The sequence below is a fragment of the Myotis yumanensis genome, unplaced genomic scaffold, assembly GCF_028538775.1.
Source record: "Myotis yumanensis isolate MYYU_CA2020_CCGP unplaced genomic scaffold, mMyoYum1.0.hap1 SCAF_12, whole genome shotgun sequence".
Lineage (NCBI taxonomy): Eukaryota > Metazoa > Chordata > Mammalia > Chiroptera > Vespertilionidae > Myotis > Myotis yumanensis.
Genome location: NW_027223763.1, coordinates 4,830,871 through 4,843,728, shown reverse-complemented (window position 1 = coordinate 4,843,728; position 12,858 = coordinate 4,830,871). Strand labels below are relative to the sequence as shown.

The 12,858-nt window shown below is 54.7% G+C and overlaps 1 long non-coding RNA gene across 2 annotated transcripts; it reads right to left on the bottom strand.

Annotated features, from left to right (window-relative positions):
* Positions 1-9,463: 9,463 nt before the first annotated feature.
* LOC139020386 (uncharacterized) lies at positions 9,464-12,234 on the bottom strand. 2 transcript variants are annotated; one of them, XR_011473305.1, is made up of 3 exons: positions 11,666-12,234; positions 10,381-10,536; positions 9,464-9,809 (listed from the first exon to the last, which is right to left on the bottom strand). It is a non-coding gene; the product is annotated as an uncharacterized lncRNA (long non-coding RNA). The 2 variants fall into 2 exon arrangements; XR_011473304.1 differs by having other exon boundaries at positions 11,800-12,234.
* Between the last annotated feature and the right edge of the window lie 624 nt (positions 12,235-12,858).

The following is a 12,858-nucleotide window of genomic DNA, read 5'->3' as shown; positions in this document are numbered from 1 at the left end:
ATCAACCCAAAAAATGAGTTCACGTGTCACCTCTGACACGCGTGTCATAGGTTCGCCGTCACTGGCCTAGAACATGCCTGGGACGCGATGGGCTCTGTGGGAGAGGAAGGAAGGAATGAATGCCTTCCCGTTTGTCTTAAACCCAGGGGACCGTCTGCTCCTTCCTGGGTCTGACCCCAGGGCCGGGGACGGCTGCCAAGGGCCCACCTTCCCGTCAAACAGAGCGAGTGCCAGGAAGCTCAGGGCGGGGCTCGGGGGGTGGGGGGGGACGAAATGCCACAGTCCATGCAGGACCCTGGGCGCAGGAGCTCAGTGGGGGTCTGCCGGGAGTGTTACTGGGGTTCACTCCCACCCCGTTTTTGGCGAGGCTTCAGGCTGACCATGTTGCAACTGTGCCCCCGTCCCTTGGGCTCTGGGAGGATCCCTCGGTCGGAGCCATGAGTGGCCGCGTGGGTGTGCCGTGTGACAGAGGAGCCGTTTCCCACGGGGGATCTGCAGGACCTGGCCGCCTCCTTGCACACTGTCAAGTGCTTTGAAATAGGTTAAATCAGTGGTTCTCCACCTTCCTAATGCCTCGACCCTTTAATACAGTTCCTCATGTTGCGGTGACCCCCAACCATAAAAATTATTTTCGTTGCTACTTCATCACTGTAATGTTGCTACTGTTATGAATCGTCATGTAAGTATCTGATATGCAGGATGTATTTTCATTGTTACAAATTGAACATAATTAAAGCATAGTGATTAATCACAAAAAACAATATGTAATTATATATTCAATATGTGTTTTCTGAGGGTCTTAGGCGACCCCTGTGAAAGGGTCGTTCGACCCCCAAAGGGGTCGCAACCCACAGGTTGAGAACCGCTGGGTTAAATGCTTTCTCTGCCTTCTCACACCTGGTCTCCCTCGCAGAGGGCAGGATGGGGCGGGTCATTTTACGGACCCGTGTCCAGAGAAGGCCCGTGGCTGCCCAAGGTCATGCAGCCAGTCGGTGCACAGAAGCCATGTTTCCCCCCCCACCCCCGCCAGGCGGGGCAGCAGGAGAGGGTCCGAGGGGAGGGTTTGCGGGCCTCTCCACTGGCCCGTGGTCTGTCGGGGTGCACAGGGCCTGAAGCTGCGGGGGCACCCCTGGAAGGAGAAGCAGAGCACATTGGAGCCGACGTGCTGAGACTGAGCGGTCACTCCAGACGGAGGCCTGGGGGCACCCCTGCTTCCTCTCTCTCCTCTCCCCGCACATTCAGACCTCAGCCTATGGGTTCTGCCCACGCGGGTCCACACCCCTCCATCCTGTGGCCACCGCCTCGAGCGTCAGCACCATCACCCCACACAGCGGCCTGAGCGACCGTGCGAAGCGGACACCAGGGCGCGCCAAGCCCTCCTTCACCCCCAGTGGCCTCTGTCCCCTTCCTGCTTTCAGCCCGGGCTCCCGACGACCGGCAGGATCCGGCCCGCCCCTCCTGGCCTCACTGCCCCTGCCCCACACCCCTGACCAGCACCCCGGCCACGCCAGCCTTTTGTCTGGCCCCCACCTGCGTGCTGGTGGTTCCACCCCTCGAAATGCTTTTCCATGTACTCCCAGGGCTGGTCCTCAGCTCGAGGCCCCCTCCCCATCCGGGTCCTTAAAGTAGGTCCCTCCTGGTACTTGCTGTTCTGTGTGGCCACCCCCCCCCCCCCCGCCCCCGCCGTGTGTCTGCGTTCTCTGACCCCTTTCCTCCCTCCCTGTCTTCCTTCTCTTCCTCCACGGCTGCCGCTCCTCCTGAGAGAACCTTCAAGGAGGCAGGACCCGGGGGATCTTTGTCATCCTTGCGCATCCGCCCCCTCACAAGGCCGGGCCTTAGCAGCTGCTCGAGGCATATTTTTTGGAGAAAGAAACACATTTGTGCATGAAGTCGTGATGCAGCGGACTTCCTGGGGTTGGCTGAGCGTTCCGAGCGACCGGGCCTGAAAGCCCTGGGGCACGCAGCTCCCGGCGCAGGGTCGGGCCTGAAAGATGGTGGGTGGTGTCACCCACCCCGAGTCCCGAGTCCCACCGCGCCTGGCACAGCTAGGCCGCCAGCCTGCTGATGCGGTGAGAGGTTTACCAGACAGAGGAATAGGGTTAGAGTCGCTGTGTGCAGCCGTTGTTTTGTTGCCTAGGAACCGCCACCCCCCACCCTCCGAGGTGATTGACTTTGTTGGGTGAAAACAAGCAGTGAATGCCGGGCCCAGAAAGAACAGCCTTCACCACAAGCAGATGGGGAGAGGGGCTGGGGGGAGGGGGCCGGTCAGCTCGGTAGGACCCAGAGCCGGTCCCCTGTTTGGGCAGAATTAAGATTCACAGCGATTTCCCTGCTGTCCACAACTTACAAAAGGAGTTTAGCATAAGCAATGTTAACTTCTGTGCTCGGGCTCCGAGTCGGTTGAAGGCTGGGGCAGAGGGGGCTAACGCAGGCTGTCCGGAAGCCCAGGGCCCGTGGGCTGGCTACAGAGTCGCATGGGCCCCCAGAGGCACCCAGATGGCCCTGCGGCCCCGAGAGCACCCAGGGCAGGGTCTCTGTGGGCGTTGGGGTCAAAACGTAGATCCTTAGGGCCCAATACGGCTCTGCTTTGCTCCCACCTCGGAGCTCCTTTGGATGTCCACCTGGGCTCCCTCCTCCTGTCCCAAGGTGACTTCTTGAACTTTCCAGCGTGGCCTGTGGCTGGGGAGAGGGGTGGAGCCCAGGTTCAGATCAACAATCCAGGTTCGAATCCCATCTCCAGTTCTTATGAGCCATTGTTCCTTAGATGACTGCCGAGGGCCTCCGAGCTCGCTTTTCTGTAAAATGGGGACAGTAATGATTGTTCTTTCCGAATGTGGTGAGCGTTTCATGAGGCAGCAACTCTGGGGTGCCTGGCACGGCCCCACTGGGGTCCCGGGTGCCTTCTGAGCTGGTGAGGCTCTTGCTCTGGAGGAGGAAGGAGTGGGGGCCCCCTCTCTGGAGCTGGGTCCCTGATGGGGTGCAGCGTGAACAGGAACTCAGGAGTTCCGGGGCCCCAGGGGTGGGGCAGTCACCAAACCAAGGCTCCACATTCAGAAAGGTTGTTTCTCCCATGGGGATGCTGGGAGAGCCTTCGCCTTGCCAGCAGCAGCAGCATAAATGGCAGCAAGAGGAACAATGACAACAATCTATAATAATAAAAGCGTAATGTGCTAATTAGATCTTCCAGATGTCAATCCAGACGTCTTTCCAGACAAAGCCGCAGTGGCAGGGGCCAAGGCAGAGGCGGTTAGGGGTGATCAGGCAGGCAGGCCAGTGGTTAGGGGCGATCAGGCAGGCAGGCGAGTGGTTAGGGGCGATCAGGCAGGCAGGCGAGCAGTTAGGGGTGATCAGGCAGGCAGGTGAGCAGTTAGGGGTGATCAGGCAGGCAGGCGAGTGGTTAGGGGCAATCAGGCAGGCAGGTGAACAGTTAGGGGTGATCAGGCAGGCAGGTGAGCGGTTAGGAGCCAGCGGTCCTGGATTGCGAGAAGATGCAGGCCGGGCTGAGGGACCCCCCAAGCACGAATTTTGTGCACCGAGTCTCTAGTAAAGGCAATAACAACCAGAACGTGTGGAGCACCAAGACTGCTTTGTGCCGTCTGGTCACCTTACAAGACTTACTGTCATCCTCACAGCGGCCCTAGGTGGTGGGTGTTGTCACTATTTTTATTTTAGTCAGAAAATCTCACACTCAGGGAGCTGGGATGACTTGGCCAAGGTCACCCTGTTGGTACACACGGTGGGGGAGGGGCAGGCTTGAACCCAGAAGTCCAGCTCCCAAGTCTGTGTTCCTGACTTTCCACCTGGCTGACTTCTTTTTGTCCATCTTCTCCCTCCTCCCTGTGCTGAGGTCACCCGTTCCCACTTTCTTTGCCCAAGGGCATCTGCCTCAGAGCAGGATGAAAGGCGGGGGTGGTGAGGGAACTGAGCAATGATGGGGCCTGGGGGGGGCTATGACACTGGGTTTCTCTCACTTGTTCTGCCTGGTTGAGGGCTGTCTGTGGCTGTAGGGGAGATGGGGCCAGGGCTTACTAGCAGTGGGGCTTGGCATTTCCTGATGGAACCAACTCATCCCAAATCATCCAGACCTTCCAAGAGGAAGGTCTTTGCACCTCCTCCTTGCAGGCCTCCCTGACCAGGCCACTCCTCTTAGCTCCTCAGTTGGCAACAAAGTCAGGGCCCTGAGGCCCAGAGTAAAATTCTGCCTGTGCACGTCTATGTGAAGCCCACCGCTAGCATCATACTTAATGGCAGAGGACTGAGAGCTTCCCCTCTAAGATGGGGAACAAGACTGGGATGCCCGCTCTCACCGCTCCTATTCAGTATTGAACTGGAGGTTCTAGACAGGGCAATTAGGCAGAAAAAGAAATAAAAGTCATTTAGGAAGGGAAAAGTAAACCTGCGTCTATTTGCAGATGCCTTAATGTTGTATCTAGAAAACTATAAGGGATCCACTAAAAAACAATGAGTAAATGAGCAAGGTTGCAGATATAAGATCACTAGTATACAAAAATCAATTGTATTTCTATAAACTTGCAATGAATATTCTGAAAATGAAATTAAGAAAATAATTGCATTTACATTTGCATCCAAAAGAATAAAATGCTTAAGAATAAATTTAACAAAACAACTGCAAGATTTGTATATTGAAAACTATAAAATATTGTTAAAAGAAATTAAAAGAAGACCTAAACAAATGGGTGAACATTTCTAACCCATGTTCACCGATTTAAAAGACAATGTCGTTACGATGGCAATACCAACCAAAGTGACCTATAGATTTAATGCCATCCCTATCAAAATTCCAAGTGGCAGTCTAGCAAAATTGACAAGCTGATTCCAAAATTTATACAGACATGTGAGAAACTCTGAATAGCCAAATGATCTTGAAAAAGAACAAAATTGGAGAACTCATACCTTCCGACTTCCAAACTTACTACGCAGCCAAAGGAATTAAGACTGCGTGGCATTGACCTAAGAACAAATAAGATCAAAGGAATAAATTGGGACTCTAGAAATAAACCCATACATTTATGTTAAATTAATTCTTGACAAAGCTTCCAAGACCAGTCAATGGGGGAAAGAATAGTCTTTTCAACAAATGGTGTGGACAACTGGATAGAATGAAGTTGAATCCCTACCTCATACCATATACAAAAGTTAACTTGAAATGAATCATAGGCTTAACTGTAAGAACTAAAACTACAAACCTCTTAGAATAAAACATAGGAGTAAATTGTTGTGACCTTGGATTAGGCATATAACACTAAAAGCACAGAGACAAAAGAATAAATAGATAAATGGGGGCTCCTTCGAAATTTATAACTTTGTGCTTCAAAGGACACCAAGAAAATGAAAAGAAAGCCCACAGAATGGGAGACAAATTTTCTAAATCATATATCCGATAAGGGATTTGTGTCTAGAATAGAGAACTCTTATAACCCAATGATAAAAGACACATAACCTAATTGAAACATGGGCAAAGGATTGAACAGACGTTCTTCCAAAGAAGATATACAAATTGCAACAAACATATGAAAAGATGCTGAACACCGCTAGTCACTAGGGTAATGCAAATCAAAACCACAATGAGATCTCACTTCATCCCCACAAGGATGGCTAAAATTTTTTTTAAAAAATGGACAATAACAAGTGTTGGTGAGGGAGAGAAACTGGAACCTCATATGTTGCTGGTGGGATTGTAAAATGGTGCAGTGACTTTGGAAAGCATGCCTCCTCAAAGCGTTAAACACATGACCCAGCAATTCCACTCCTCCGAATCTACCCAAGAGAATGAAAACCATGTATCCATACAGACACTCGGACACTGATGTTCACATAGCATTATTCATAAGAGCCAATAAATGAAAACAGTTTCAATGTCCATCAACTGATGGATGGATAAGCAAAGTATGGTGCACTCCTTCAATGGAATGTGAGTTGGCAATCAAAACCAACGCAGTACCGATACATGCCGTAACGTGGACGAACCTTGAAAATATTATGCTAAGTAAAAGCAGCCAGTGACAAAAAACCCACATATTTTATGATTCCATTCATATGAAATATCCAGACGAGGCAAATTCATAGACAGAGGTAGGCTGGTGGTTGCCGGGGGCTGTGGGGAGGGCAGAATGGGGGTGTCTGCCGGTGGATACAGGGCTTCTTTTTGGAGTGATGACATGTTCTGAAGTTGGATAGTGGCCACCGTAGTCGTACAACTCTGTGAATATACTAAAAGCCATCGAACCACACACTTTGAAAGGGTGAATGTTATGGTACATGAATTATTATATCTCAACAAAACAGTTATTTTAAAAGGAAGGCACCCAATTTCTGGTTCACAGGAAATGTAGGGACAGAGAAACAAGTGAAATGACACCAGGAGGAAGCAAACTGACAAGTCCAGGAGGGGACATTCAGCGGCACCACTGACTCAGTTTCCTTAACAAGTCAGTGGCATGAAAGTAAATTCTTTAAAAGCGTAATGGGACCGTAACAACCGAATGCCATGTGTAGATCTTACATGGACCCCAATCAAACACATCGCCTGGACACGGCACCGAGAGAACAGCAAGGAGACTGGGTTCTGCGCTGGGGTTTAGGCGACGGCCCGGCTGGCTGTTGGTTTTGCCAGGTGTGCTGAGAGCGCTGTGGTTGTTAGAACAAGTCCGTGAACTTAGAGGGAAACTGAAGTGTGGGAGATGCGATGACGTGTCAGGATTGGCTTTAAATCTGCCGCAGTGGCAACAACATAAAAATTCAACGGGACAGATAAAGCCGGGATGGCAAATCTCAGTGATGATTGATTTGAATGATGGGATGTGGTAATATATTATAATCTATTTACTTTTGCGTATTTTTGAAAGTATTCCTAATCAAAACCTTTTTAATGTTTAAAATAATCCTGCGTGTGTGGATTAGTTGAAGCTGGGTTTGCACATCTGTCAAATGGGAGAGGTACCCGTCCCATTTTGCAGATGAGGAGACTGAGGCTCAGAGAGGCAGCATAAACTGCCCAGGTCTCGCGGCCAGCACTGGAGAGTCAGTATTCGAATCCCAAACTAGTTGGCTCTGAACCTTGGCTGTCACCTCCTTGTTTTCCTGGGGTGGCTGTCCTCAGCATTTGTCACCTCTACAGTGTGTGTGTGTGTGTGTGTGTGTGCATGTGTGTGTCACCTTGGGGCCCACCTGAGGCCATCCTGCGGCCTGACCCGAGGTGGAGTCTGTTTTCTTTCTCGAGCAGCACAGTGGCCTCTGGGGCGTCCTTTGGGCTGCAGCTCCCACACAGGCCCCTCAGTCCACCCTGCCCTTGGTCACCCTCTGCCCTGACTCCAAGCGTCCAGGAGCCAGCTCGGCGGCCCAGGCAGCCGGACAATGGGCCCTTTGGAGGCTGGGCCAGAGCCTCGGTCTCGGCTGTGGGCTGTGGCCAGGGCCACCACAGAAGGCCGCTTGTGGCCCGGGCTGCAGCCAGAAATAGGTCCTGCTGGGCACCGGGCTCCTGCGCACCCGCCCTGGGCGTGGCCTGGGAACGCGGGTATTTGCAGAGCTGAGGGGAGGAGACCTTCGCCAGGAAAGCAGGTCTATTTTGGGGCCCTTGGGAGGCAGGGAGGAAAATTGACCCTGGCCCTTAGCTTCCATCTTCAGCCCATCCGGTTAGTGCCGGGGCCAGGCGCACAGGCACTGGGTGCAAATCCTGGCTCTGCCCCGCCAGCTGTGTGCCCTGCGTGCTGCGTGGTGGGTCGCTTCCCTCTCTGAGCCTCGCCATGCTCATCTGTATGATGGGGACAGATGGTGATAATCCTCCATGGGGTGTAAGGATTCCGGATGATGCGTGCATGGAGCCTCCAACAGCCTGTGATCCTAATGTGCCTGTTACTCAAGTGCTTCCCCTCTCCCTCCCCCACACCTGCCTGGGGGTGTTTCCTGCTCTGGGGTCTCATCAGCCCCAGCCCGGTTGGGCTCTGCAGGGGCAGGTTTGGTCACACATTCGCACACCATTGTTTGGGGGAATAAAAGCACTGGAGACTGGGCAGAGGCTCACAAGCACCCTGCACTGGGCAGCCCCTCCCCACCCCACCCCTGCCCTGCACGTTCCCTGGGCTCCAAACGGGTGCGGCCTTTCCTCCTGGGCTGGCCCTGCAGGAGTCCTGCTCGGAGCTGGCGGCGGGCGTGGCCTCGGCGTTTTCCCCCAGGACCCCACATGGGCCTCGGCCTCAGCAGGGTGCTGGGCCGCTGGCTGGGCGCTCTCTGAGTTTAGGCCTGTGGCTCACAGACAGGTTCAAGTCGGAGTCATCCGGGCAGCAGGAGGCCCTTGGAGAGGGAGAGAGGGGAGTCCTGTGCATCTATTCTTCCGGGAGCTGGGGACCAGGTCCCCCCTCCGCCCCCTGGACGTCCTTGGAGCTATTTTTATGTGTTGCTGGAAACCAGAATTACAGCCAGAGCCAGGAGCCCGGGGAGGTTTCCCGCGCGCTCGGGGCTGGCCCGGGGAGCACGGCCTTTCCCAGTAGACCGGTGGCCAGATGCTGCACTGTGGGGGGAGGAGCCTGGGACCCCCCCCCCCCCCCCCCCCCCCGCCCAAGCCTGGAGGTTGCTGTTGACTGGTCTGTGACTGGCAAGCTCAAAAGTGAGGACTTAGAGAGGCTGTGCTGAGGCTGCAGTTGTCCTGGGCTCTTGAGGCCTGGGTGAAAATCCAGAACACTCCTGAAGTTCAGTAATCCATCCATCCATTCGTCCACTCGTCCACCCGTCCATCCGTCCATCCACCCGTCCACCCGTCCATCCGTCCACCCGTCCATCCATCCATCCGTTCACCCGTCCACCCGTCCACCCGTCCACACCTCAGACCTCCGCTTATCACGTATTGACCAGGATCTCCTAGGTGCTGGCGGGGGATCACCCACAAAACACACAGCCCTGGTTCCGAGGAGCTTCACGGTCCAGCTCAGACCTCCCCTGGCTCCCACTGTCCCCTGGAGATGGTGGGGTCTCCCACTGTGGCAGAGACAAGTGGACACGTCATGAGCATCCCTCACCCCAAGGCCTCCCCAAAGGGGTCCCGGCCTTGCCTGGTCAGTCTCCCTCTGCCCCTGCGGAGAGCTCTCTCCCGCTCTGGTCCCGGGTGGGCAGGACTGCAGGTGCGGCAGACGGGCAGGGGGTGCCCCTGCTGGGCGGGGGCTACACAGTGTGGGGAGAGCAGAGCTTGGCCCCTGAGGCTGACTCGGGCTGTATAAAGAGGAACTGCGTGAGCAGAGAGAGGGCAGGAAAGCCACGTGCGTGTGGGGCGGCGGGGGAGGGCTCCGGAGTGGGCATGGGGCCTGGTGCCTGGTGCCCAGGCTCTGGAAAGAGAGGGCAGGGCACTGAGAAGTATTGCTGAGGGTCAGCCTTTAGAACCTCCTTGATATTCTTTGCAAGACAAACCTGTGGAAGTAGCCATGACTAGTTTGTGGTTGCTGTTCACGCTTCTTTTAATGAGACTCTGAAGGGACAGGGCCACACGGGCCCCAGGAGTCCCTCGGGTGGCAGGTGTATGGCTAACAAGGCCTTCTGTGAGCGGGCTGCCCAGTTTTTTAGCTTTATTGGTCACCTCTCCCCCTTTTTCTTCCCCACCTCCTCATCTAACCTCACCTTCCGGCCTGACCTTGCTCCATGGCCCCGCTGTGACTTCAGCCGGAACCCACCCCCGCCCCACACCTGGCTCCGTTTCCAAGGGTTTGGTCTCCTGGGCTCTCGGTTCCCATGCCGTGGTCACCGGCTTCAGCGCACAGACGGCTTCCCTTTGGTTCCGACATTGGCATGACTCTGGTGCAGTCCTAGAGAGGAGGGTAGGAAGTTAGCGGCCAGTGAGTGTGACCAGTCCGTTCACACTTAGCAAAACACAGCCAGCCAGCCAGAGTGTCCCGGGAAATGGCGCTGCCCGGCCACTGTCTCTCGGGTTCACAACAAACCGCAGATTAATCCATTAGAAACATTCACTGGGCGCCTACTATGCGCCAGACTGTCCGTTGGGACCAGTGTGTGTTTAATGGAGCTCAGGTGTGCAATCCAAACCCTAACCAACACCAACCCCAAGCCCAACCCTAAGCCCAATGCCAACCCTAATCTTGACCTCAACACTAATCCTCATCTAACCTCAACCCTGTCCTAGCTAAACTCAATACCCTTAACCAAAACCCAACCCTAACTGAAAACTTGACATCTAACCCCAAACCCAACCACAGCCCCAAACCCAACCCTAGCTCCAAATCCAAACCCAACCCTAACCAAAACTCAACATCTAACCCAGAGCTCAATCATAGCCCCAAACCCAACCCTAACTAAACACTCAACATCTAACCCAAACCCAACCCTAACCCCAAACCCAAACCCAACCCTAATTCTAACCTTTGTGTCTCAGTCTTTCCACAAGTGTGTCTCCTTTATGTCATAGCCAGTGAGCGCACTGAGCAATAGTGATCCCGTATCATCCAGTCCTTCAGCCTGGGAAAGGCAGAAGGCAGGTGGGAGCAGATGGAGGAAGAGCTGATCCAAGGGGATAACCTGGAAAACAGGGGTGTATATTTCACGAATCCCCATGAGCCTATTTTGTGGTCATTTTCTAAAATCCAGAACCTCAGCCAGCGCCTCCTCCCTCGATGGCCTCTGGGCCACACAGATCCTCTCCTTCCAAGAACGCCCAAAGTCCCAAGTCGCCCACACGCTGTTCTCTTTGCTTGGAATACCTTTCCTCTCCTCCTCACAGCCGACTCCTGCTCCATCCTCGGGCCCCTGTGGAATGTCACTTCCTCAGGGAGGCCCACCCTGCCTGCTCTCTCCCACCCGCATTGATTTCCCTCATTCTCTCAGCTCCCGCGGTTTCCTCTCGGAACGTTCACGGATGTTTGTGGCCACGTGTTTGTTTGCGTGTTTATTTCTTTAACGTCTGTCTGCCCAGCCGGATGGGGGCATCTGTCAGGGCAGGGGCTGTGTTCTGTTCACTACTGTAGCCCCAGTACCTAGCACAGCACCTGGCACACAGCAGGCCCAGGGGAGACTTTGTCGAATGAATGAATGAATGAATGAATGACTGCATTTTTCACTTCTTCATACAAGTAACAGAAACATTCCTGCTAGTGGCTGCTGCTGGCTAAGGAAGGTCTGTCCCAGGCCCCATGCTGAGCCCCGGGGAAGCCAGGAGAGAGGAGCTGGGTCTCTCCCGCTGTTTCTGCTTCCATGACCTCTTCCCGCTTCCCTGGACCAAGCACGTTTTCGGAGAATCCGTTTCCTCATTTCATATTCCCCACCGTCCTGCGTGGGGGTCAGCAGATACCATCCTCGCTGTTTTACAAGACACTGTGCCCAGAGAGGTAAAGACACCGTGTGGGTCACCTGAGTGGCCAGCAGCAGTGCCCGGACCCTGTTCCTTTTTCTTTTTTTTAAATATATATTTTATTGATTTTTTACAGAGAGGAAGGGAGAGGGGTAGAGAGTTAGAAACATCGATGAGAGAGAAACACTGATCAGCTGCCTCCTGCACACCTCCTACTGGGGATGTGCCCGCAACCAAGGTTCATGCCCCTGATCGGAATCGAACCTGGGACCCTTGAGTCCGCAGGCCAACACTCTATCCAGTGAGCCAAACCGGTTAAGGCGGGACCCTGTTTCTTGCCACTAGCTCTTGGCACCTAACCTTCCTTCCTTTCTGCCCCCCTCCCGGGGGTGCCCAGCTTGGTATCTGCCTCCAGGAAACTGGAATCCTGACAGACTCCAGGACCACCTCCCCATTCTGTTGACAGGCACATTGAGGCCAGCGTTGAGACCGACCTTGGGCAAATCAGTCAGAGTTCATCACACTGGGAGCCTCCAACTGAGAGGGTAGATAGATTCTTCGCACCCAGATGGGTCCTCCTTCCTGAGGTCAGGGCCAGGCTTTGTAGCGGGGTCACCGCTGCGCATTGGCGTGTTTGTTCGCGTGTTTATGTCTCTAATGTCTGCCCGCAGTCTTGGGCGAGGCGCTGATCATCTCACTGGAGCTTCGCAGTGACTCAGTTTAGCAGATGGAGAAACCAAGGCACCCAGCTAAGTGCTTCCGGTAGGACCTGACCCAGGTCTGCTGGACTCTAGAACCTTAGCCTTGTACTTACAGGCAGAGAAAACCCCAGGAGGGACGAGGAAACGCTGGCAAGACGTTACCAAAACTGCGCGGTTCAGATCATGGCGAGAGCATCCAGGGCACTGCGGACCGGACCGGACCGGACCGTCCAGGGTCCCGCCCTTGTGACCCGGCCCCGCCCTCGGTTTTCTGACGCTGCGGCCCCGCCCCGCCCCGCCCTCCAGCGCCTGCCTCGCTCGGCTCCGCCCCCGCAGACTGTGCGGGCCTCCCATTGGCTGCCGTTTCCATGGTTACGCGGGGCTGGCTGAGCTGCCAGCTTCCCGACACGTGTCCCCCGGAGCCGCTCAGAATTTGACAGGGGACCATGTGCGCGGCAGCGCGGGAGCCAGACAAAGGGCCGGGGGAGGCGGGGGACGAAGCCGCGGAGAGGCTGGTGCGGCCCGGGCGGGGGAGAGGCCGGCGCCCCTCCTGCGAGCAGGGCCCCCCACGCCCGCCTTTTGTATTTTGAAGGAAAGAAACAACAATAAAGAATTGCCCTGGAAAGGAGGTGGGAGAGGTTGTCAGCCAGTCCCACCGGCTCTCCCTCCTCCAGAAGGCCGGTCCGCGGGCGTCTTTTCTCACCTGAAAGCCCAGTGCCCTTGTTTATGTCCAGTGTCCTTCTTCCCAGCCTTGACCTTGATCCTCCAGATTTAATCCTCCTTCTCTGGCTTGTTCAGGAAGCGAAAGCTTATCAAGCGTGGTTGTTTTGATGCTTGAAAAAATGAGACCCA